The following is a 23,720-nucleotide window of genomic DNA, read 5'->3' on the forward strand; positions in this document are numbered from 1 at the left end:
AAATAACTGTCACTCAGCAGCAGGTAGACGGGGAGAGTCAGGAGCTCATGAATATTCATGACTCATCATTATCAGCTGGAGCTTTTCAATACAAGATGTTGGCAGATTGACTGGGTCAATTAAAGAAAGTGACCCAGCATTTTGCTAAGAGAATCACTTATTTATGTTGCCTTTAGTTAGGACACCATAAAACTGGTGACAGGTTCCCTTTAAAGCAACCCGTCACATTGACCATGGGGTTTATAGAGCAGGAGGAGCTGAGCAGACTGATGTATAGTTTTGTGGTAAAAGGATCCAGTATAACTTATATTTTATACATTTTTATCTCTACTCATTCTGGGCTTTGTAGTCAAGCAGACGGTCCTATCAGTGACTGACAGCTATCTCTGTATACACAGTCATAGAGGGAAGGCTGTCAGTCATTGATAGGACCGTCTGCTTGTCTTCAGTCAGTGACTGACAGCTATCTCTGTATACAGTCATAGAGGGAAGACTGTCAGGACCGCCTGCTTGTCTTCAGTCAGTGACTGACAGCCTTCCCCCTATTACTGTGCATACAGAGATAGCTGTCAGTCATTGATAGGACCGTCTCCTTGTCTTCAGTCAGTGACTGACAGCTATCTCTGTATACACAGTAATAGGGGGAAGACTGTCAGTCACTGATAGGACCGTCTGCTTGTCTTCAGTCAGTGACTGACAGCTATCTCTGTATACACAGTAATAGGGGGAAGGCTGTCAGTCACTGATAGGACCGTCTGCTTGTCTTCAGTCAGTGACTGACAGCTATCTCTGTATACACAGTAATAGGGGGAAGACTGTCAGTCACTGATAGGACCACCTGCTTGTCTTCAGTCAGTGACTGACAGCTATCTCTGTATACACAGTAATAGGGGGAAGGCTGTCAGTCACTGATAGGACCTTCTGCTTGTCTTCAGTCAGTGACTGACAGCTATCTCTGTATACACAGTAATAGAGGGAAGGCTGTCAGTCACTGATAGGACCTTCTCCTTGTCTTCAGTCAGTGACTGACAGCTATCTCTGTATACACAGTCATAGAGGGAAGGCTGTCAGTCATTGATAGGACCACCTGCTTGTCTTCAGTCAGTGACTGACAGCTATCTCTGTATAGACAGTAATAGGGGGAAGACTGTCAGTCACTGATAGGACTGTCTGCTTGTCTTCAGTCAGTGACTGACAGCTATCTCTGTATACACAGTAATAGGGGGAAGGCCGTCAGTCACTGATAGGACCGTCTGCTTGTCTTCAGTCAGTGACTGACAGCTATCTCTGTATACACAGTAATAGGGGGAAGGCCGTCAGTCACTGATAGGACCGTCTGCTTGTCTTCAGTCAGTGACTGACAGCCATCTCTGTATACACAGTAATAGGGGGAAGGCTGTCAGTCACTGATAGGACCGTCTGCTTGTCTTCAGTCAGTGACTGACAGCCATCTCTGTATACACAGTAATAGGGGGAAGGCTGTCAGTTACTGATGGGACCGACTCCTGGACTTCAAAGCCCAGAGTGAGCAGGAATTTAAATATATAAATTACAATATACTGAATCCTTTTACCATAAAACTATATATCAGTCTGCTCAGCTCCTCCTGCTCTATAACACGCTGCTGCTTACTTTGCAGTTTCACGGCGACAGGTTCCCTTTAAGACTATATTCGCAAGGTGGATTTTGACACCGTTTCTGCCTTGGTTTTTAGATTTCAGTGCTGTGGACCTGCTCCCAGTTTAGCCCCCACTGAATAGCGCTAAACCGTGAGAATACTTCCCGGTATGGAATACTGCACATAAATATTCTGCAGCCCTATGAATGGCAGTGCAGACTCCCATTGAAAACAGGTGGTGTTACCACGGATGCTGAGAGGTTTCCGGTGCAGAATCCCTGATAAAATCCATGGCAAAAATATGCAGTGTAAACATAGCCTTATAGGGGTTATCCTGGAAAAGATGACGACGACTTATCCTCAGGATAGGATATCCTTATCACATCAGCGGGGGTCCAAGGCTCGGTACCCGCACCGATCAGCTGTGTCATGGAGCCACAGCACTCACCGGAGCTCTGGTAAGCATAGCCGGCTCCCGGCAGCTTTCCAAGGACAGCACCGTACATCATATAGCGTCAGTGCTCAGTCCCATTGACTTGAATGCGGCTCAGCTGCAATTAGGCCATGCAGCGCTCAAGGCCTTTTCCAACAGCCGATTGGCGGGGGTCCCCGATGACATACCTCTACAGATCTGATACTGATGACATAAATATATTTTCCTGGAGTCTGTCACCTGGAAATTCACAATGTCTTGTAGGGCTAGCTCTCCTGAATGAAATAATACCTTTCACTTAGTGATCCGTTCTTCATTCTGGAGAAAAATGTAAATTAAATCCATATGCAAATAAACGGCTAAGTGCACCGAGGGTGGGCCCAAGTCACTCTGTGCACTCTTGCTCCTCCCACTTCCCCTGCCAGCTCCTCCCTCCTGCATAGTCATCTTGCCAGGCCCTGACACTACATGAGAACTGGGCATAAAATACCACAGTCACTTGCATTAACTACAAAACACTAAGACTGTCAGGATTTACAGTAGGTGCTGAATCCGTATTGAAATGCTGACCGTGTAAACATGGCCTAACCAGCAAATGCATGTCCATATAGGATTTTCTATGGACCAGCCATGTTAAAGCGGTTTTGTTATTTTAGTAAATTGCATTTATTATGTAGAGGAAGATAATACAAGGCACTTACTAATGTATTGTTATTATCCATATTTTCTCCTTTGCTGGCTGGATTCATTTTTCCATCACATTATCCACTGCTTATTTCCATGGTTACAGACCACCCTGCAATCCATCAGTGGCGGTCGTGCTTGCACACTATATAAAAACGCACTAGCCTATGTGCGGTCCCACCCACCATAGAGGCCGATGCTTTTTCCTTTAGTGTGCAAGCACGACCACCACTGATGGATTGTAGGGTGGCCGTAACCATGGAAATGAGCAGCGTATAATGTGATAGAAAAATGATTCCAGCCAGTGAAGGAAGCAATATGGATAACAACAATACATTAGTAAGTGCCTTGTATTAACTTTCTCTACATAATAAATGCAATTTACAGAAGCAAGAAAACTCCTTTAAGCTCCATCAACGTAGTCTACTGGACACCTAACGACCAGCGGAATAATTCACTGAAACCACTGAGCTACAGTACCTTGATGGCAAAGTAAAGAGTCACCTTCCTAAGGGCTTGTTCACATGACTGTGTGCTGCGGAACGTGTGGTCCGCAATGCACGGGCACCGACCGTGGGGCAGCCACATGTGGATCGTGGACCTATTCACTTGAATAGGGTCAGTGATCCGTCCGTTCCACAAAAAGATAGAACTTGTTCTATGTTTTTGCTCAATGGAAGCACGGCACGGAACCCCATTGAAGCACTCCGTAGTGCCTCCGTGGGGGTTCCGTTCCGCACCGCATCTCCGGATTTGCGGACCCATCGTATGCGGGCCGCAATATGGCAACAGGAGCACTATGGCTGTGTAAATAAGCCCTAATGCACAGATTTGGGGTACTGATCATTAATGGATAGGTTCGTACGCGTTTGCAATTCAGAACATCCGCAACATACCCGATTCATCTGACCGTACCCTGCAGGGTATATACACACAATGTGTAAAATCCACAGCCAGTACCAGCTAAGTAGAAGTGATTTTAAAAACCTGTACACGTGCAGAAATTTTCAGAGGCGGTTTCAATTAAAAAGCAGAGATCTGGGGCAAATCCGTGGCAAAATCTGCAAAAGTAGTGAAGACTGCACGAAAATCCAGGTTAAAAATCTGCATAAGGGTCCATTCACACGACAGTAATTGTTTTGCGGTCCGCAAACATGGGTGCCGCATTTTGCGGAACGCACACAGCCAGAGTAATGATAGAAATGCCTATTCTTGTCATGCTCTACTTTTACTTTATTTTTTTGCGGGAAAACAGAGCGATGGATGCAGACAGCACATAGTCTGCTGCCCACATCTTTTGTGGCCCCATTGAAATGAATAGGTCCGCACCTGTCCCGCAAAATTGTGGAACAGATGCGCAGTCAGAAATACGATTGTGTGAATGGACCATAAGTTACAGTGCTCTACGTATAAACCCTAAAGCAGGGATGTATAACTTCCATCATGCTCAGACTGTCTACTGCCATCAGGACATGCTGTGAGTTGTAGTTTTGCAACAGCCGGAGGGCCACGAATTTGATATCCATGTCCTAAAGGAACTCTATAGGAGAAACTGCAGAGCCTGACGGCTGATGCCCGACTCTTTGAGGGACTTTATTACACCCTGCACTCCAGAATTCTGGCTTCAGTGACATTTGATTTGACTCCCTTTGTGTTCCTGCACACCACAGAACTGGTGAAAGGAAGGGGACCTTCTCACGAGGCAGATTTTGTTACGGAAAGTTGCTGCGACTGAAAGTCAGTTCCATTTATTTGAATGGAGTTGTTTTGGTGGCAGCATGGACTTCTGCCAGGCCAATACGGGTTAATTCTGCCACAGAAGGGTTTTGACTGTTCTTTCCTCTGAGCTGTAAAACATCCTGTAGAAGAGAAGCAGACCCTAGAAGGGTGAAGACAGATCAGCCAGGAAAGTACCATTTTACACGTGTCAGTTACCTACTGGACTCCCCAAACAGCATCGCCATCTGACGGAATCCCGGCATTTATTTAAAGGCGTTGTCCTATCTCAACAATTATGGCATATGGCTAAGGATATGTCACAAATGTCAGAGGTGGGACCCGCACCTATCTCCAGGATGACACACACTGCACATGCACAGCGTCCTCTCCATCCACTTCAGAAAATATCCGTGCGAGCACTCTTGGCTATTTTCAGAAAAACCATAGCAGTGAATGTAAAGCAAGTCAAGCGAGTGTGGCCACCTCTCTATTCGCCACTATGGGACTGTCGGAAATAGCCGAGAACTTCCATTGCAATGAACGGAGGGTGGCCACACATGTGCAGCTACTGTCCCTTCACGTTTGAGGCCGCGTCATGGAAATAGGAGCAGCTGCCAGAGGTGGGACAAGCAGCTATCTGACATTGTTGGCATATCCTAGGCCGTAAATGTTGAGATGGGACAACCCCTTTAAGGTCTCAGTAAAATTAATCCTAAACAGCGGTGCCGCAGGGTATACTAACCCCTTTAGGCTACTTTCACACTAGCGTTCGGGTGTCCGCTTGTGACCTAATATTTAGTTTTTTCTTCGTAATGAAGTGAGGGAGGAAAACAGCAACAAAGCCACAATAGGTCTACTCTATAGCATATAGTGGAATAGGTAATATAGCGTAAAAAATAAAATAAATGCAGCACATCCTAAAAAGTAATATACCGCTTTGGTAAATTAATGTGCCTGTTCTGAAGAACAAAAAAAAAAAAAAAAAAAAAAAAAGTACCCCAGAAGCACAATTCACATCTGAATACTGCCTACTGCACACTGTAAGTATCTCCATGCAGAAACCTCCATTCCTGTATAGACGCCTCATATCGTTTGAAGGCTCTCACAAGCGGCCCCGAACGCATCCGTCCAGCACTAATGTATTCTGAGTGGACGCGGATCTGCTCAGAATGCATCAGTCTGGCAGCGTTCAGCCTCCGCTCCGCTCAGCAGGCGGACACCTGAACGCTGCTTGCAGCGTTTGGGTGTCCGCCTGGCCGTGCGGATCCGTCCAGACTTACAATGTAAGTCAATGGGGACGGATCCGTTTGAAGATGACACACTATGGCTCAATCTTCAAACGGATCCGTCCCCCATTGACTTTCAATGTAAAGTCTGGACGGATCCGTTCAGGCTACTTTCACACTTAGAATTTTTTTTACAATATAATGCAGACGGATCCGTTCTGAACGGAGCCACCGTCTGCATTATATGAGCGGATCCGTCTCAGACGGATCCGCTCTGAACGCTAGTGTGAAAGTAGCCTTAATTAGATTAAAATTCTATATAAATGATTGTAATGGAGATGAAGGCCTCATGCACACAGCCATGTCCATATTTTTCTCACTCGCATCAACAGAAATGGCTATTTTCATCTGCTATGCGGACCAGAACAGGAAATGTTCTGTAGTTTGCGGAATGGCCACACAGATCTTAAATGTGTGCATGGCCCCACAGAAGTGAAGGGGTTAATTCATCAGCCATTGGCTGCCACTGTAAGGTTAGGTTCACACCTCCATTTGACTGATCCAGCCTACCCGGATATTGCCGCTCACTGCCGGACCTCATTGACTAATGGGATCCGGCAGGTATCCAGCCACTTTTGGGCATAAGTGCCGTTTTTGGGCCAGACAAAAACCATAGAATTTTTGGCAGGAAAAACCATGGGATATATGAAATAAAGGGCACACAAGCGTTTTTGCCTACTGTTTTTTTTTAAATTGGTGGGGCATCTGCTCTATAGTGACTGTGGGGGTCCCAGCGGTAGGAATCCCACAGATCTAATATTTATCTCATATCCTGTGGATATAGGATAACTTTCTATACCCGGAATACCCCTTGAAAGTAGAGTAAGAATTTTTTTAAATTTTTTTCCCAAAAAGTTAAAAAAATAAGATCATTAGCATTGCTAAGCACCAGAACCACCGTACTATTAAAATATAAAAATATTTTAGCCTGTACGGTGTACAGAGTCACAAAGAAATCAAAATGGCTGATTTGTCTTTTTTTTTTTTTTTTTTTTTTTAAAGGCCAAAAGGTCATACACAGTCTTCAATGGTATCAATAAAAAAAGTATAGCTTGCCCTGCAAAAAAACAAGTGCTCACAAAGCTCCGGATAAGTTAATATAAAAAAGTCATGGGGGTCAGAATGTGGAGCTGCAAAGAAAAATAATTCATTTTTTTTTTCAAAGTTTTTATTTAAGTACTAAAACACAAGAAAAACTATAAGAAAAATGTGGCATCGCTGTAATCGTACTGACCCAGAGAATAAAGTTAATATGTCAGTTTTACAGCATAGGGAATGCCGTTAAAACAAAACCCATAAAACTGTAGTTGTGGCCTGAAATGAAAAAACTACTTTTATGCCCGTTTGCAAGTGTAGATCTTTGCTGGGTCTCAGGTACCGGCCTTTGCTACTCCCAAGTGGTGAGGACGGCGTGAAAACGCCAAATGTGAAAAAGTTTCAAAAGTCGCAAAAAGGGGTCTTGTGACTATTTCTACTCCAAAATCTGGTGTAAAAATGTTTGTAACTCACCTAATATTTAGTTTTTTCTTCGTAATGAAGTGAGGGAGGAAAACAGCAACAAAGCCACAAGAAAACCACAATAGGTCTATAGCAGGCATGTCCAAACGGCGGCCCTCCAACTGTTGCAAAACTACAACTCGAGGGCCGCAGTTTGGACATGCCTGGTCTATAGCATATAGTGGAATAGGTAATCTAGCGTAAAAAATAAAATAAAATAAATGCAGCACATCCTAAAAAGTAATATACCGCTTTGGTAAATTAATGTGCCTGTTCTGCAAAAAAGAACAAAAAAAAAAAAAAGTACCCCAGAAGCACAATTCACATCTGAATACTGCCTACTGCACACTGTAAATATCTCCATGCAGAAACCTCCATTCCTGTATAGACGCCTCATATCATAAGATAAAAAACCGCTATCTCACTAAACTAGTCACCAGTTTTTTTAAAGATCTCTGGGCTTTTTGCTAGATTTAGGCTACATGCACACGACAGTTGTCCGTTTTGCGGTCCGTAAATTACGGATCCGCAAAACACGGATGGCGTCTGCGAGTTCCGCAATTTGCGGAATGGCACGGACAGCCTTTAATATAACTGCCTATTCTTGTCCGCAAAGCGTGGACAAGAATAGGACAGGTTATATTATTTTTGCGGACCACGGAACAGAGCAACGAATGCGGACAGCATCTTTTGTGGCCCCATTGAAGTGAATGGGTCCGCATCTGAGCCGCCAAAACTGCGGCTCGGATGCGGACCAAAACAACGGCCGTGTACATGAGGCCTTACAGACACATGTCCTGTACAGAACCCAAAGTGCACATTTAACCGTTTCCTAGTAGTTGTATGGTAAATCACACTGGGGGAAAAACCTAAAACAAAAAGCTCTCTGTTGCCCAATCGCAGCACAGCTTTTATTTTTTTCAAGAGTAGAATTGAACATGAAAGCTGCACTGTGATTGGTTGCTATAGGGAACAAAGACAGATTTTTTTCTTATAATTCTCCCAGATCATGTCGGTACAAATTGTGACAGACTTTTAACATATAACATTACATGACGTCTACTGCGAAGTGTCGCATCTGGGCCCTAGTTCACACAGACACCCCTCAAGACTAGTAGAAAGACACAAGTACTCACGGTGCAGACCTAGCTGGACAGCGTCAGCAGCTACATACAGGCTACTGTATCAGTGTGAAGACTTTGACAAGTCACACGACAGTCAACTCCACCCTCGGGCACACACACGCCTCTCCATACATAATGCAGATAGGTTAAACATGACTGGCTCTATAGTAAGGGGAGGGGGGAAAGCTGCTTATCCCCTGTGCATGACTTCTCCAGCCTCCCCCGGGTCCTCCTACGTGTAACGTCCATAGTGTTAAAGAGAACCTGGCACCAGCTTTTGTGAGAAAAAGATTCAGTAAAACTTATAACATATACATTGAAACCCGGAGACAGGTTCTCCAAGCAGAAATATCATTTCACTTGTGCTGCATTCATAAAAATGTACAAAATCAGGAAAAAAGGAAAAGGACAGCTTAGGGCAGTGGTGGTGAACCTATGGTACCCGCACCCTGTATTAAGTCTATGGTGTACTAATATGCCTTAGACTTTTCCTGCCATTCATCAGCGCAGGGCGCAGCATGAACGGCACAGGCAGCGCACTGAATGTAGGCAGGATATTATAGCTACAAGATAAAGTACATGGAAGATATACTACATTGGACTGTAGTATTCAGGGTACATTGCCATGTTTTGCATTGCAGTTTGGGCACTCGGTCTGTAAAAGGTTCACCATCACTGGCTTAGGGCAACACTATACTGAAAGTACAAAACCACTACAAGTATACCTATAAGCTGCTAATAAGGCCTCTTTCACACGGGCAGTTTTTTGCGTTCCATATACGGAACCATTCATTTCAATGGTTCCGGGAAAAAAAATAAAAGTACTGTACTCTGTATGCATTCCATTTCCGTTCTGTTGAAAGATAGAACATGTCCTATTAATGCCCGCAAATCACGTTCCGTGGCCCCATTCAAGTCAATGGGTCAGCAAAAATAAATAAATAAATGGAACACATACGGAAATGCATGTTGATACACGAGGTGAACGCATTGCACCCGCACTGAATCCGGACCCATTAATTTCTATGGGACTGTTCACATAAGCGGCGATTTTCACGCAACACTGTGTTGCGTGAAAATCGCAGCATGCTGTACTTTGTGCGGTTTTCACGCAACGCAGGCCCCATAGAAGTTTTTCACGCTCGGTTGCTAGGAAACGATCGGGATGGGGACCCGATCATTATTATTTTCCCTTATAACATGGTTATAAAGGGAAAATAATAGCATTCTTAATACACAATGCATCCACTTGTTCGCGCAGCCCGGCTTCTCTTCTGTCTTCATCTTTGCTGTGCACAGGAAAAGGACCTGTGGTGACATCACTGCGCTCATCACATGATCCAGCACCATGGTAAAAGATCATGTGATGAGCGCAGTGACGTCATCAAAGGTCCTATTCCTCAAAGAAGAAGACAGAAGAGAAGCCGGGCTGCGTGAACAAGTGGATTAAGGTGATTAAAAACGTTAAAAACGCTGTTTTTAATGTTAGTTGGCGAGTGAGGCTTGACGTCAAGGGGGCAGCGGCCTCCTTGCTTCAAGTAAAGCTAAGCCCGCCCCTTACCCCTCCTCTACAATTAGATGGACATGCTGCTGTGATTGCGCTCTTCTAGTGCGTGCGCGGTACGCTGCCTGTTATAGCGTTACGGCCGGGCACACGCGATTGAACTGTCCGGCGCATCCGCAGTCAGCAAAATGCAGGTGAGTGAGTGAGTGAGTGAAGATCGCTCTGTAACAGGCAGCATACCGCGCATGCGCTAGCAGAGCGCGATCCTGGCTTCACGGCAGCATGTCCATCTAATTGTAGAGAGGAGGGGTAAGGGGCGGGCTTAGCTTTACTTGAAGCAAGGAGGCCGCTGCCCCCTTGACTTCAAGCCTCACTCGGAGACAGCGCCAACTGTCATTAAAACAGCGTTTTTAACAAGTATGAAGAAACACAAAGAAGAAAGAAAAACATGATTAGCAACACACGGGGGGATACTGTAAGGTACTGTGGTCGGTTTAATATGCGTTTTGCAGGTGACAGGTTCCCTTTACCCCTCCAGCCCTATTGTACTATGCATTCTGTATTAGGAATGTATTATTTTCCCTTATAACATGGCTATAAGGGAAAATAATACCAATCTACACAATACCGATCCCAAACCCAAACTTCTGTGAAGACGTTCGGGTACCAAACATGCAGATTTTTCTCAAGCGCGTGCAAAACACATTAAAATGTTTTGCACTCGCGCTGAAAAATTTGGCATTTTCCCACGACGCTCCCGCATCTTATCCGGCCCTAAAACATGACGCCCGTATGAAAGAGGCCTAACAATCCCCACTGTACCCCCTTCATAATAACAATCCCCACTGTGCCCCCTTCATAGTAATAATGCCCACTGTGCCCCCTTCATTGGAGTAATGCCCTCTGGCTCTGTGCCCCCTCCATAGTAATAAAGCTCTCTCTGCCCCCTCTGTATAAAAAAAAAAAAAAAAAAAGCGCAGTAACTACTCACCTTGTCCCGTTCCTGAAGCTCACAGTCCTCTCTCCCCTGCAGACACAGATCGCTCTGCAGCACTGTGTGGGTGGAGCTTATGCAGATTTCTGGGCTGAAGGCTCCACCCACACAGGCTGGCAGCACGATCTGTGCCTGCAGGCTGAATGGTGGAGCGGGGAGAAGTCTTCCTGCTTCACCATTCTGTGCGCTGCCGGCCTGAAGGAGGGGGAGGAGCGCGGGGAGCAGAGAGGCGAGTGACAGGACCGCAGCTCCCAGCGCTCCAGCAATAAGTGCTTCCATCTGTATAGATGGAAGCGCTCATTGCTTCTGGTCTTTGGCAGCTGTGCTGTAGGCCCCTGCAGGAGCTGTGGGCTTGCCCGAGTATGCTGGGTGCTGACGCCAGCTTTGCACGGATGCAACACAGACAGCAAAAAATTGACACACGGACCCCCAAAACGCATCCTTCACGGACAGCTTCACGGATGCATCACTGACCACCTGCTCACAGATTTGAGTACGGACACGGATTTGTGAATAAGGCTTAAATGTCGGTGAAAAACAACTCCAGTCAGGGGCTGGAATAGTATTTAGGCCTGGTGCACAGACTGCCAGGGGTACACCTTATGATAAATTATATGCATCCTCCGCCAGTGCAAAGGGGAAATAAAGACTGACTTAAAAAGGCGGTATTTGAATAAGTTTTTTGCCACTTCAAAGCCTGTATGTGCAAATCATAGGAAAATGACATAATCTCATTAAAATCTATGGGCCTCATTTACCAAAACTGCCTAACAGAAAAAAATTATTTGTTGTTCATAGCAACCAATCAGAGCTCACCTTTTATTTTTTTCAGAACACTAAGAAAAAATAAATGTGAACTAAGACAGTTTTGAGAAATGAGGACCATATGTGTGACTTTAGCCTAATCCTAGTACAATCAGTATGAAATAACTGATAATACATTACTGTGCAATAGAAAATAAATCCCAATGTCAGCATAGTATGAGGCCCCATGCCCACAAACATATCCGCAAATGGCGGATCAGCAAAATATGGATGTGGTCCGTGTGCTGTGCGCATTTTACAAACAGTCTTTATTGGAAATTTTTAACAATGCGTAACAGTTACAAATTTAAGTCAAAAGAATTATAAAAAAAAAAAAAAAAAAGGGTCAATGCAACTGGGAGAAAAAGGAAGAGAACATAAAGGCCTGACACAACAGGCTTACAGAAAGAGCAGTCATTCCCTGATACATCATCAACGTATTATTAGGTTTCACAAAGAAGGCCATTGCAGCCAACAGGTCAAAGGAATTAAAAACCTAGAAAATAAGGGGAAGAGGGAAGGTGGTTGGGGGTGTCGCAGGACGGCAGGCTCAGCAGCCACAAGGTCCATACTCTGGCATGGGGTCATGACTCGAAGAATCGGTAGAGCAGGCACTGGGTGTGATGTGGAGAAAAGCCCAGACTGAAAGCCACACAAACCCTTGAGAAATAGGATCTCCAAAAACCGGTCATGACAATCAGTAGTAATAGAAGTTAGTTTCTCGTTAATCATGTAGAAATCCATATTGCGATTGACCACGGAGAAATCCAGGGAAGGTTTTTTCCAGGCTGCCGCTATAGGCTGCTTAGTGGCCAGGAAGAAAAAAGGATCAATCGCTGTGGGTGTGGACTGTGGAGCAATTCTCGGGATCGGTTTCTTAGGCCTCATGCACCCGAACGTGTGCAGGCTGCCAATTGTGGTCCGCAATGCACGAGCACTGACCGCGGGGCCGCGTAGTGCTTCCGATCTGTGCCTCCGTTCCGCACCGCATGTCCCGGATTGCAGACTCATTTAAGTGAATGGGTCCGCATCCGTGATGCACACGGCCGGTGCCCGTGTATTGCGGACCCACTGTTTGCGGGCTGGGCAACGGCCGTGTGCACGAGGCCTTAAGTAATGCTTCCTTGGGGTCTCTTCACTCTGGGACAATCCCACCAGATGTGTATTAGGTCATCTATAGTGGGGGCAACCCCTAAAACATGTAAGGGGGGGGGGGGGGGGGGGGGGTGGTAGCCTGGTACTGTGTATGCCATTATTTCTGCTAGAAGTTATGAATAAATTGCTGGCAGTCTGCAGTAAGGGTACAGGGGGGGGGGGGGGGGGGTTCCCCTGCACAGTCTCACTCTATCCAATCAGTGCTGCTATTGTCAGACTGTGCAGGTACACCCCCGCCAACTGGTTACCACTCCTCTGTACCCTTACTGCAGACTGCTAGCAATTCATCCATAACTTCTAGTAGAAATAATAAAGGAATGGCACAACATGGAGCCATAAGAATAGATGCTCCAGAATTGTTATTATATGGGCTATTAAAGCAGGCATGTCAGGAGCGGTGAAAGGTCCTCTTTAAATGAATAAAATACAAGGTATGATGAATCTTTTCCCATAGAAGTATGTCAATCTTCTCCGCTCTTCCTGCTCTATAACATGCAGCCTGTAGATTGCACTGCATTTTCATGGTGACAGGCTCATTTCAATAAGGCCTTGTCAAATATTAAGGGGTTATTCAATATGGAAAATTCCTTTAAATTGCCAATGCCCACTATAACAAGAACAACAACATCCAGTAATATGGTCACAAGCTGACTCATCAATTCTCAGTAATGAGTTTGCTAACAAAGGCAACTGATTATACAGCAATTTAAGACACGGGCAAACAAAATTAGACGTTGTGAATTGTTAAATGACCAACTACGAGATTACTGCTGGTGAAAGAGACCAAAGGTTACCACACACATACACCATATGATGTTTAAACCATAAAGCCTGGCCAGGAAAAGGTGTGAAGATAACACTGGGGCCGAATTCTGGAAACCACCCGACTCCCCTTCTTAGTATCTTCTGTAGAACGTTGGAAATCAATCTCTGGGATGGACCCTATAGCTCACAGGGTTAATGGATACAAACCTATGGCAGGGCTCTACATAAACCTAGTTGGCAGGGGGGCTACAAAATCAGCCCTGGTGACTGGGTTTTGCTCTCTGACCATTAGACATTCAATTGATTTCACCTAGTGCAGGATGAATGGCGCTGTCACCATGAGGGTCTCGTCAATACATCGGTTCTCAGATTTTCACAAACTACTTGAAAAAGTAATAGAACAAATGTCTACTAATATTAAAAAGAATGTTCACAGTTTACATTTAGATATAACATAAAGGTATACATATAAAAAAGTAACCTAAAAGTAGCTCTGTAAATATACTGCATTCGCCTGATTACAAATTACAGCCTGAAATTACAGAGCTGAAATCACAGTTCTGCTGATTGTCATTTAAAATCGTCGACCAACTGCAAGATATATCCTGGTGTAAAGAGGGCAGTTATCAAAATGTAAATCATCTAGCTTATTACTATTTATTATATCAGCAATGGCAGCTTGGAGATTTCAGCTCCGAAGCTTGTAAAATTCTACATGCAACTCTGGGATATTATACGACTACACCTTTAAAAGAGTGCTCTCAACTTTTATATGAATATGCATGTGCTTCCCCTAGTTTGTATTAAAAGGATTACCTGGGATTTCAATATCTAATCAATGGGGGTCCGACTCGCAGCACCCCTGCCAATCAGTGCTTGAAGGGACTGCAGCGCTCTAATGAGTGCTGTGGCCTTCTTCATACTACACCAAGCATAGCGCTGTACAATATATAGTGGCCGTGCTTGGTACTGCAGCTAAATCCCATTCCCTGGACTTAGACTGAGCTGCACAAAGGCCATGTGACTGATGGATGTGATATCAGATCTATGAAGGGGCTGTGGTGGTTACAATATAAAAATCCCAGACAACCCCTTCAAAGTGGTTGACTCACAACAAACGCCTATCCCCTAGGGCAGGGATGCTCAACCTGCGGCCATCCAGCTGTTGTAAAACTACAACTCCTAGCATGCCTGGACAGTCTACAGTTATCAGCCTACAGCAGAGCATGATGCGAGTTGTAGTTTTACAATAGCTGGAGGGCCGCAGGTTGAGCATCCCTGCCCTAGGGGATACATGTCTGTCTGATGGGCTCCCAGGCAATCATGGGCCCCATGTTCCCCTGTTTAAAGGGAGCAAAGCTCACGCATGTGTGCTCCACTCAACTCTATAGGAGTGCCGGGTATAATTCCTCTGGGTTGTCCTCCGCTATCACTGACAGCCCCATAAAGTTGAATGGTCTGGCAGCAGATATGTAGGACCTCTGCTGTATTCAAATGGCCCCATGCCCCAACCCTTGTTCTCATGATTGGCTGGAACGTCTCAGTAGTTTGGTTCCTGCTGAGGGGTCCCTACCAAACATGAGAATAAGGTGCCACCCGTCATGGGCAGCTCTCTCTATTCACTGTCTCCCAAAAACAGCCAAGCAAGTATACTAGGCTACTGTCAGAAGTTCTATTGCGTAAATGAGCGTGTACAGCCTCCTCTTCATTCCTGGCAGCATATTAGGGGGGTCGCGTTGTTGAGAAAAGAGCGTGTCCCAGAGGTGGGAAGTGTGCCTATCGGACATTTACGGCACACTCTGTGGCTATGCCTTAAATGTCCTTATGGGAAGGCTCCTTTAAAGGGGTTTTCAGTACTTAAATATTGATGAGCTATCCTCATGCAGTCACTCTTAGGCCTCTTGCACAGGACATATGCCCTCTGAGATATACAGTCCGTGAGCGGGCCATATGTCCCGGAGCAGCATTGATCATGCGCACGGGAGCACACAGAGTCATAGATTACAGGTGGGCCGACGTGCACAGCATCATTGTAATCTATGACGCTGTGTACTCCCGTGCGCGTGATCAATGCCGCTCCGGGACATATGGCCCGCTCACGGACCGTATATATCTCGGAGGGCATACAGTCGCTTGCAAGAGGCCTAAGGGTGTATGCACACGGCAGTGTAGATCATGCACATTTTTGTCACAATTATTCTCTGCTATTTAAAGAGGTTATCCAGGCTTTTACTACTGATGACCTATCCTCAGGACAGGTCATCAATATCAGATCAGCGGGAGTCTGACACCCAGCATCCCAGCCAATCAGCTGCCTGAGGAGGCGGCGCTCGCAGTGCGCACGTGCCATCTCCTTCCTCTCTTCCAGCTCACTGCTGCAGTCTATGGCAAAGACCATGGACAGCAGCAGCGGGCAGGAAGGACTCCCGCTGATCTATCCTCAGGATGAGTAATCAATATCAGATCATCAATATGAAAAAGCCCGGTCTACCCCTTTAATCCCCAGGTTTTTAATTATGGGTTGAAGCCAGAAGGTGAAACATGCCCCGAGGTGTTGTGCTGGAGTCACTGATCAATCCAGCATGCTGAAGGGTATGAAGGAACTTTCTTTTGCCCGGTACAATTCTTACATAGCAGGCACAAATTTTATAACGTTATTATTCGATGGGATCTGATATTACTAATAACTTTAGGTTACCTTCCTTGGGTTTATTTGCTGTATTGTATTGAAGGTATCTGGGATGGGTCTGGCACGGTTCTGCTTACGTGGCTTACGTTTGTCCCTGTATCATTAGTATTCTTTACTTATTTGAGATGTTTGAGACGTGGCGATGTACTTTTAGTGGTGTGAGAATACTCTTATTTTACTAACATTTATCACTGATGGATTCTTTGGGGGTACTCAGTTTGAACTTCTTGTCACCAGCGGGTATTTGGTATGAAAACAGCTGGAGGGCCACAGGTTGAGCATCCCTGGTGTAAAGCATCAGCCTGCAACAGCTTCATGTGCATCTCTAGCTGCTAGAGGGGCAGCTGACCAGGGTACTAGTTCTAGTGATAGTGTATGGGGCTCTCATTAATAAGTGATAAATATTTATAGCTAGAATGTCCTTTTCCCCACATATCTGAGATCTGCAGCCACCAGCACGCCAAATGTGGACAAACTACCACTCCCAGCATGCACACTTACATGGTTTTCTTGGAACTCCCATAGAAGCAAAAGGAGCATGCTGGGAGCTGTAGTTTCACAACAGTTGGAGTGCTGGAGGTTGTTGAACCCTGGTTTAGAAATACTTTAACATGTACAATCTTGAAAGGTTTATAAGAGAAAAGCATGGCTATGAACATATTTCAACTTAAGTCCACCACGCTAAATGATCAGAAGACTTCGGCTCATAAAGGGACCAATGCCAGGAAGATTACGCCAAGCAATTTTTTTTTAATCTAATTTTGGGCTAAAAATGTTGTCGACTGGTCTATATTAAAATATTTCAGCCATTTTTGAGATACAGGGGTTGAAAATCAGTTTGCAGAGTATCTCTTCTCAGTCCCGCCAGCTGACGGCTCACGTGAAGCCTGATCTCCTGACCTCATGAATAGTGATGAGCGAACTTCTGTTTTAAGTTCGGCGTCTAAAGTTCGGCTTCCGGTTAGCGGAGAATCCCGATATGGATTCCGACTTCCGTTGTGGTCCGTGGTAGCGGAATCAATAATCGGCCATTATTGATTCAGCTACCACGGACCACAACGGAAGTCGGAATCCATATCGGGAACCATATCGGGATTCTCCGCTAACCGGAAGCCGAACTTTAGACGCCGAACTTAAAACAGAAGTTCGCTCATCTCTACTCATGAACACTCATCATAGATGAACTCTTATCAAACTGATGACAATATGGATGTGTGTTTATGAGGTCAGGATATCAGAGATAAGGCTTCACATGAGCCATTGAGAAGTCATACTCTGCAAACTGACTGATTTTTAATCCCTGTATCCAAAAAAAGGCTGAATATTTTTTTTAAAGACCAATTAAAAAAATGTTTTTTAGTGCAAAATGAGTAAAATGCAATAATAATAGATATGTGTGGATCAATACAGCACACTAGATACATAAGACACATCTCATACTGTACAATTATCCAGGAAGTCCCAGGGAATACAGCAGACAATGAACATGAAGTATTCAAAGCCCAAAGTGAGTGGCATAGACACAGCTGTGCCCCCAACAATGCCCCCGCCCTCACCTGTCCAGACAGCGGTGACTGCTCCTCCTACGAAGGGAGACGGGGGTCACAAACCAGCAGAATACCCCGCACCTGACCCGAACCCTCCCAAGGATCAAAGCTGCAGGAGGAGAAGGAGGAGGGGCGAGTCAATACTCTTCAAAGGAAGAACATTTTAAACATCTAATAAAGTTTTGTTTGTTCAAAGTTCACTCCTCTTGTCTGTTATTGGAGGGTTCCGCTTCGCGCCACGCCCACTCCGCACCGATTGGTGGAAACCTGACAGTAGTAATGCCATTCAGCCTGTGCATGACCAAGCCTCATCTCTTTACCCAGACCTTAGCTTGTCCACAGGACGTACAACAAAAGGCCTAAGAGCGGCACCTACTGGTCATCAGTGAGACTGCAATAGACGGCTCCACTATTTCCAGATCAGTTGCACGTAGTGTATAATGTAGTTTAATAAATAATACGATGTCCATGTTCTGTTTCCATTCCTTTATACTGTCACTGAATCACGTGGCTTTAGAAGGTCTCCAGCGGATGCAGTTACTCTGCCATACTTTTTACCTTAATCGGCTTCCGTAGCGTCTTCCATGTTGTCCATAGCAACGTGCTGTCCCTCCAGAGAGTAGAATCCGGCTGCTTCTTTACACCAATCACATCGCTCCCACCGCTAGGGAGGACTGCTTCCACCAATCACAGGCCGGAGATGGTTCCGGCGGTCGCTGCAGCGGGACATGGAACCTGGAGGACGTCATCAGTGAGAACAATAACAACCAGTGCAGCCTGTGGCCCCTGGAGAAGGTAAGTCACCCGGAGCCTTGCCCGCCCAGTGCAGCCTGTGGCCCCTGGAGCTGTGGAGAAGGTAAGTCACCCAGTGGCCCCTGGAGCTGTGGAGAAGGTAAGTCACCCGGTGCAGCCTGGCATACGAGACTTGTAGTTCTCCATTACCTGCCACCTTAGAGGGATGATGAGAGCCCTGAGCCTCTAAGATCTCGATCACCCAGGAAAAACGCCACAAATTAAACGCACTGTGTGTATTGCATTTGATCTTTCACTATTTGGGAGAAAAAAAAAGTAGCAGGAGACTCTAGGGGTGTGTTCACACAGCTCAGAATACAGGGTGTATTTGCCACAGAAGATACATTGATCCTCGGATTTGTGCAGTTTGACCACAGCTCAGCCGTGACGTGTCTCTTCCTGGCACGGATTTCACATCCGCGTGGAAAGATACGTGGTCGTATTCGGAAAGGAATACACATTGAAATGTGAATTTTAAAGCGGTATTCCCACCTGGGCATGTATGTGGTGGAGGGGTTATTTTAGTAAAGGGGTTTTCCAGGACGTAGGTATTGGTAGGTGGTCACTATCACTGGTGTCAGACACTGTACAGTGAATTGAACCTTCTGCCTCTTGTTTCATCCACTGTGTAGTCATCAGATCAGGGAGGGGTCCGACACCCAGGACCACCACCAATCAGAGGCGGAAGGCTATAGTGGCCACTCCGGGGTACCGCAGCTCAGCTTCTGTTCAGTGGTCGGGTATCTGTGCTGCAATACCGTGGACAGATACTTCATCCACTGTATAGGTACTGGTAGCTGACCGTTGGGGGTGTCAGACCGCCACCAATCTGATTACCTGTTCCTGCATTTGGGGAGACAGGCTTTACGTTAGATATAGCTGCTGCCCCTAGGAGGCGACACCTAAACTCTGAAATATTTCTGGATTTTCAGGTCTGGAGATTTGCCAGACTTGGCCTTTTACACATGTAGCTATCAGCCTGGAGATGTTCCATGTCAGGTGTGTTCTCACTGTCAGTGATGGTCAGTTCGCCAGCGAACACATGCGGGCTGCCATCTTTAGTACGGTACACTCACCCGTCTGGCGATGCACAGGTAAGCCCTTACCTATGCCTGAGCCGGTCTGAAATCAAATGCGGTCACCGGGAGCAGGCAGTTCCGAGAACAGCCCGATGAAGGCCCCCGGCGGCTGTTCTCGGAACTGCCTGCTCCCGGTGACTGCATTTGATTTCAATTGAGAGAAAATGGAGAACCGCACTCTGAAAGTCCCGGTGCCAATCAAAGGCTGAAATAGGCACATTCATGTAGTAGAAATTTGAGGCTCTCAGGTTTTTGTGGCATTTAAGAATTGTTTTTATTCATGCATTATTTTCATATTCCAGTTGCCCAATTCATGCCGAAATCAGAAAATAGAAAAAGCTGATCGGACGTTTCGGTCTCAAACGGACCTTCCTCAGCGGTCATAAATGATTTTATCTGTGAACAACAGGTACATAGGACATATCGAATCGATGCATAATATAGACATTACAAAAAAGAAAAAACGATATACAGTGCATAGAGGAACAATCTGATATGTATCAGGAGGTATACGGTATATACACGATTGCAGACAAAAATGGATTGAAATCTAATGCACATGATATAAGAATAAAGATATGCTGATGGCAATCATCTTGGACATGATTAAAGAGAATAGCAGGTTCTGGTATCAAATCGATGGTATTTCCCATGATCATATCGGACTCCTCCTCTGATATGTGATATACAGGCAATAACCTAAACGGATCTAGCCGTCAGCATTTGTAAAGGCAGGGCAAGTTCCTGGAAGAGAAGGCATGCCATTAGGTACCTGTGTGGCATATGGGGTAATCGTGTTTTTAGAGTGTGTAGGCCTGAAATCGTTCTGGTCATGGGATCGGGCCTCACGTGACATCCGGGACGCCAAGATGCGTTCCACGAGGACGTCACGTGTGCGGAAGTGGCCCGGACTTGCATTCCACCAGCGAAACCCTGTTTACCAGGGATGATATTCGCATGTGGACATTGTGGGTACATATATCGGCTACATCAGATTAATCATATTAAGGAAAATGATCACTCTTAGTGTAATATATGCTGTCCACTAGTGAACTATACAAATAAATATGGAAAATCGACTGTTTATAGGAAAACCTATATATGTGGGTATAGGAGTAAGGATATAGATATGCTACTGAAGAAGGGGGTGAAAGGGAACAAGGGGGGGGGAGGGGGGATGGGGTAGGGAAGGAGGGATGGGAAGACGGGGGGCTTATCTCACCCTCAATAGTTCTGGCTAGAAAATCAGCGGGTCTGTGGAAGAACAACAATAAGGCAGTGTTAGATCATGTACATGTCATGTATAACCATGCAAGATAATTTAAGCATTAATGAAAAAAAATCACATTCGCGTTTGAGACCGTGCGGTGAGAGAGTTCCCAATTTGTGGATCCAGAAGGCCTCCCTCCTTTTTAGAAGGAGTATACGATTGCCTCCTCTTCTCAGAATCTGGTACCGTAATTGGGAGACCTGGTGTTTGATTGTAGAGAAGTGATATGGGACCGGCAGTAGCGTTTGGCCCAGTCTGATGGCGGACTTGTGTTTGCTTAGGAAACATTGGTCACTACTATTGGCCAAAGCATACCCTGAGGTAAAAGAATTCCACCAGCCACCATTAACCTGCTATACATCATCCAACATTAGAGACAAACTGGTCAAGGCTGACATGGTAGCTTCACTAAGTTGTCTAAACAGTCATTCCTACACAGTCGGCTACAGGGTACCTACCCCTGCCTACACTGCGCTCAATGTTCAAGTGTAATCAAGGGGGAATATGCTACACACCCACGTACGGGACAGACCCTTCCGAATAAGGGATTTTTTACTTGTGACTCTAGCTTTGTAGTCTATCTATTGAAGTGTCCATGCGGCCTCGCATATGTTGGCGAAACAACGCAACATATTAGAGACCGAATAAGCAAACACAAGTCCACCATCAGAGAAATACGAAAGATGGTGGCTCACCACCATCAGACTGGGCCAAACGCTACTGCCCGTCCCATATCCCTTCTCTACAATCAAACACCAGGTCTCCCAATTACGGTACCAGATTCTGGATTTACCGAGAAGAGGAGGCAATCGTATACTCCTTCTAAAACAGAGGGAGGCCTTCTGAATCCACAAATTGGGAACTCTCTCACCGCACGGTCTCAATCGCGAATGTGATTTCTTTCATTAATGCTTAAATTATCTTGCATGGTTATACATGACATGTACATGATCTAACACTGCCTTATTGTTCTTCCACAGACCCGCTGATTTTCTAGCCAGAACTATTGAGGATGAGATGAGCCCCCCCCCCCCCCTGTCTTCCCATCCCTCCTTCCCTACCCCATCCCCCCCCCCTTGTTCCCTTTCACCCCCTTCTTCAGTAGCATATCTATATCCTTTATTCCTATACCCACATATATAGGTTTTCCTATAAACAGTCAATTTTCCATATTTATTTGTATATTTGACTAGTGGACAGCATATATTACACCAAGAGTGATCATTTTCCTTAATATGATTAATCTGATGTAGCCGATATATGTACCCACAATGTCCACATGCGAATATCATCCCTGGTAAACAGGGTTCGCTGGTGGAACGCAAGTCCAGGCCACTTCCGCACACGTGACGTCCTCGTGGAACGCATCTTGGCATCCCGGATGTCACGTGAGGCCCGATCCCATGACCAGAACGATTTCCAGCCTACAGACTCTAAAAACACCGCTTGCACGCCGCACCTCCAGCGCCCTGCCGATTACCCCATATGCCACACCATATACCAAAATACCATCGATTTGATACCAGAACCTGCTATTACATTTAATCATGTCCAAGATGATTGCCATCAGCATATCTTTATTCTTATATCATGTGCATTAGATTTCAATCCATTTTTGTCTGCAATCGTGTATATACCGTATACCTCCTGATACATATCAAATTCTTTCTCTATGCACTGTATATCGTTTTTTCTTTTTTGTAATGTCTATATTATGCATCGATTCTTTTATTTATTTTTTCATTTTTCTATGTTTTTCATACCGGTTGTCAATGACGATATGTCCTATGTACCTGTTGTTCACAGATAAAATAATTTATGACCGCTGAGGAAGGTCCGTTTGAGACCAAAACGTCCGGTCAGCTTTTTCTATTTTCTGATTTCGGCATGAATTGGGCAACTGGAATATGAAAATAATGCATGAATAAAAACATTCTTAAATGCCACAAAAACCTGAGAGCCTCAAATTTCTACTACATGAATGTGCCTATTTCAGCCTTTGATTGGCACCGGGACTTTCAGAGTGCGGTTCTCCATTTTCTCTCAATTTAAATCAAATGCAGTCACCGAGAGCAGGCAGTTCCGAGAACAGCCGCCGGGGGCCTTCATCGGGCTGTTCTCGGAACTGCCTGCTCCCAGTGACTGCATTTGATTTCAGACCGGCTCCCGGCACAGGTAAGGGCTTACCTGTGCATCGCCAGACGGGTGAGTCTACCTTACTAAAGATGGCAGCCTGCATGTGTTCGCTGGCGAACACTGCAAACTGACCATCACTGCTCACTAGGCAAGGGGCAGGAACTTTAGGCCCACTGTGATTTTCTGAAACATTTACTGCTGGGTCTTTGGAAAAAATTAAATAATGTGATGACATCAGTGGGGGCCGCCCTATAAGGTAAGACCATAATTAGACTAGGGCTAAACTGATGAAAGTTCCTCTTTAGGGGGTCATGCACACAAACGCATTTTCTTTCCGTGTCCGTTCCTTTTTTTTTTTTTTTTTTGCGGACCATATGCGGAACTATTCACTTCAATGGGTCCGCAAAAAAAACGGAAGTTACTCCATGTGCATTCCGTTTCCGTTCTGCAAAAAAATAGAACATGTCCTATTATTGTCCGCATTATGGACAAGGATAGTACTGTTCAATTAGGGGCCAGCTGTTCCGTTCCTCAAAATACGGAATGCACGCGGATTCGGATTTCATCCGTATTTTTTGCAGACCGCAAAAGGCCTTAGTTTCAGTCGGGTACATACACTCGGAT

The 23,720-nt window shown here is 45.4% G+C and overlaps 2 protein-coding genes across 8 annotated transcripts in view; one reads left to right on the forward strand and one right to left on the reverse strand.

Moving 5' to 3' along the window:
- ACO1 (aconitase 1) overlaps nt 1-17,970 on the reverse strand; it is a 51,016-nt gene extending 33,046 nt beyond the window's left edge. For 2 of the 3 annotated variants that reach the window (XM_044271507.1, XM_044271491.1), the window contains exon 1: nt 17,829-17,970. The gene's annotated coding sequence lies outside the window, so the exon portion shown is untranslated. Of the gene's footprint in view, nt 1-8,373; nt 8,473-17,828 lie in introns of those variants that run through there. The other variant, XM_044271499.1, reaches the window with a different exon arrangement.
- A 518-nt stretch (nt 17,971-18,488) lies between these two features.
- Nucleotides 18,489-23,720, forward strand: part of CCDC171 (coiled-coil domain containing 171) — a 142,440-nt gene continuing 137,208 nt past the window's right edge. For 4 of the 5 annotated variants that reach the window (XR_006387032.1, XM_044271544.1, XM_044271521.1 and 1 more), the window contains exon 1: nt 18,489-18,614. The gene's annotated coding sequence lies outside the window, so the exon portion shown is untranslated. The remainder of the gene's footprint in view (nt 18,615-23,720) is intronic. The other variant, XM_044271533.1, reaches the window with a different exon arrangement.

This window comes from Bufo gargarizans, chromosome 1 (assembly GCF_014858855.1).
Source record: "Bufo gargarizans isolate SCDJY-AF-19 chromosome 1, ASM1485885v1, whole genome shotgun sequence".
In the NCBI taxonomy this organism is placed as follows: domain Eukaryota; kingdom Metazoa; phylum Chordata; class Amphibia; order Anura; family Bufonidae; genus Bufo; species Bufo gargarizans.